Raw genomic sequence first — 3,409 nt, forward strand, 5'->3', positions numbered from 1 at the left:
TTTGTTCAGAGTCTCAAAAGCTGCCGCGAGTGAAGCGATTTCAAGTATCGCCGATACTGACCGTACTTCAAGTATCGTCTAGACTGACCGTACTTTGCGGTCAGTATTGTCATGTATCCGCGATACCGGCCTTATTTTAAGTTTCATTCATACACAGCAGAACAAATTTTAAACCTAAATAAGTTGCATGATCTCAGAGCCCGATATCGAAAAATAACTTCATGTTATTATCGGGACATTTTTGTGTGAAGGTTCGGGATAGGTTCGAACTTTATTCTGACCCAGGGATAGGGGAAGATTGTAAATTCGACAGTTTTATCGATTATTATGTCGATCGTGTTTATGCTTTGCAATTGAAATAAAGCATATAGAAGTAGTTTATACATTTGAAATGACATCGAGGTAAAAATTTGTGTCGATTTTTGTTAATTATAGGATAATGTAGGCATATGATTAGGATAATGATAATCAATTGTCTAGCAGACTGCAAAAATTAGGACTAACCAAGCATCTGAGCTCACACAAATCCCAGTTTAGATAATATAATGATCCTTCAGCGGCTCTATATAGCATTAATTAATTCCGGTAAAATTTAGAAAAAATGAAAATTAAATAAATTGGGAAAATTTAGAAAAATCCTCAAATATGGCAACACTCACGGCCAGAGGTATTTTTCTCACGAACTGGTCACCACCAGCCATTAATTGTTAGACAGTTTTGAATTGATCAATTAGGTTGCCCAAGTTGATGTAATCAACATTCAACTCTCCGTGTGTTGAACTTCCTGCCTGCAGGTGGAGCCTGCAGCAGGCCATACGACACGACAACGTGCGAGGTAATTAGGTTTACATGCGAAATTATAATTCAAAATGGACACATTTTCTATGGTTTATTAAATTGCTGTTGGTACCTGACTTGGAGAACCAACGCGAGTCGTGGTATTAGAAAACATAACCTTGACTATATAAAACTGTATATATTAAAAACTAAATATATCGTCGTTCAGGGCGCGGTCAGCACATATATATACCTGAAGGAGGCTCTGTCAACACGCTACGTCGTAACACAGCCTCAGTAAACTCCTCTGTAGGAGCAAACCTTCTATGAAATTACGGTCTTAGCTTCATTACCTTCACTATTGCCTGTAGGCCAACTCTGATTTCAAATTGCAGAGTTAGGTTTATTAGGCTTCGGTAAAATTTCTGCTCAATCAAATGTAACGCTAAGCTATAGAATCATTACACAGAAAACTTCATTGATTGAATTATGAACGGGAAAGTTGTAGTGGAAATGATATTTTGACATTTGAAAGCTGGAAAATTTACATTTTCTAGCTGTTTTCCTTGATATTTTCTACCTGATTGCGTAAGCTAGAAGTCGACTTATCTTGAAAACATATGATTAAAGTTATAGATGACAGATTCGCTGTCGCCAAGAGCTACTGGGGACAACTTCTGATGTTAGTGACATGGTCTGTTGTCACTGACATCATTTTTGCAGGGGTAACAACTGCCATGTGGGAGTTCCCTGTCCCTGCCGTTGGCTAGCATTTTTAACGACGCACTCACGCGAAATTTCAAAAGATTTGTTGAGGTGCGATGCTTAGGTGAATTATTAAGTTGCATGTTCGTGCACTTGTAAAGCTGATTCCGGTTTATTCATATGAAGCCATGAATATATTACAATCTGATTCGAGCGAAAGAAACTCAATATATATTGTGTTGCAACATAAAATAGTTTCCCTTTCATAATAAGCAATTGTTATGAATATTATTAATATTTATACATTATATTATTTTATTATATATAATACATAATTAATAAATAATATTAATGCATATATATTTTTCATATGTATTATAAATATTAAACGGCATTTACTTAAATGCGAGCTCAAAAATGTATTTCTTCGATACTAATTAATTCAGATTTTTAAACCTAGATGGAAAATTGTGATTTACTTATCGCCTAATTATAAAAAAAATGTTAGACGCGAGTAAATGTGACTGATAAATTGAGATGAAAATGACAAGTATTCAAAGAAAATACATATCTTTGGCGGCCATGGCCGGGTTTCTCACGTCAGCATTGCAAGGACCTCACATCTTATGTAATTTTATGCATCATGTTTTCCTTTTTCTGTTTAAATTCATAATAATTTACTTCTGTGTTCATGAATTTCGTTCTCTATTTATTTGAAAAGTTATGGCCTCATATTGGAAACCTGAATTCAGGATTTGAATATTCACAATGTACCTTATATAATCACAATAACGCACTGTATTCTTTATTGAAGAAGTTGTTGTTGATAATAATGAGGATCTAATTACTCATCCACGATATATTCATTCCAGCTGAAATATCCCCCTACGTGAGATAGGAATACTATATATGAGCACTCAGAGAAATAAGATAGCCTATCCAAATAGCGATACACTTTTTACCCTCATGTGGGTCATCCTGACTCAGTTTAGAGCGTCTGGATAAATTGCTGGTACGTCCGCTCGGTGCTTGTTCTGTGGTCGAAAAAGTGCGTCACTTTTTCGACCACATTTCCTATTCATTCTTATCAATGTATTGAATTATAATATATAATATCATAATCATATATAATTATACCTTTAAATTATATAAATATATATAATGTATTATGTTATAATTATAAGCTAAATTCGTGCTTGCAATACTCAGTCGCACCGTACCGTCAGCCGGTTTCCCCCCCGGCTTAATTTTATCAGTAAGCAATTTTGGTTTTGGTTGCGTCTGTCCTTAGTTCTTCAGCTTGTTTGATTGTTCTTATTATGACAGCGATGAGGTGGGCTTCGGCATCGTTGTTTTGCCAAAGAATCAATGAAACAAAGAATAAAATTTGCAGCCATATTTTTCGATTTTTCATTTAATCGTTATATTTAATGCAACATTCTTCTGCTAAGCAGTAATAATAATTGACATTCTTTGTTATTTCAGAGACAGTAGATATCCGAATGATTTTGTAAATGGATTAACATTAATTACAAATTCATTCATAATTGAAATAAGCGAATCTTCATAATGTTAGCATTTAATTATCATCCAATTGTGTGAGAAGAGAAGAACGGAATATTTCAATGGATGCAAAATTAACTAATTAGACTTATACAGATTTGAAAATAAATTATTGATGCATCCTGTTATATTCACATCGCACGAGTTTCGTCCAGGGAAAATGTATCGTATTTCATCAAATTTCTTCATGCAAAGAAATGGTATTATTGACAAAATTAAACGAAATACAAATAACACGAAGATGGTTGGCATATTATTTTTCTCGGTGGCCGTACAGACTTGTTCAGGGTTAGGTCAATATTTTTAGTCGTTATATTTAAAAAGATATTTATTAGTGCAGTAGAGTAATCTTTTACCTTTTGCA

Source organism: Hyalella azteca, unplaced genomic scaffold, assembly GCF_000764305.2.
Source record: "Hyalella azteca isolate HAZT.00-mixed unplaced genomic scaffold, Hazt_2.0.2 contig3199, whole genome shotgun sequence".
In the NCBI taxonomy this organism is placed as follows: domain Eukaryota; kingdom Metazoa; phylum Arthropoda; class Malacostraca; order Amphipoda; family Hyalellidae; genus Hyalella; species Hyalella azteca.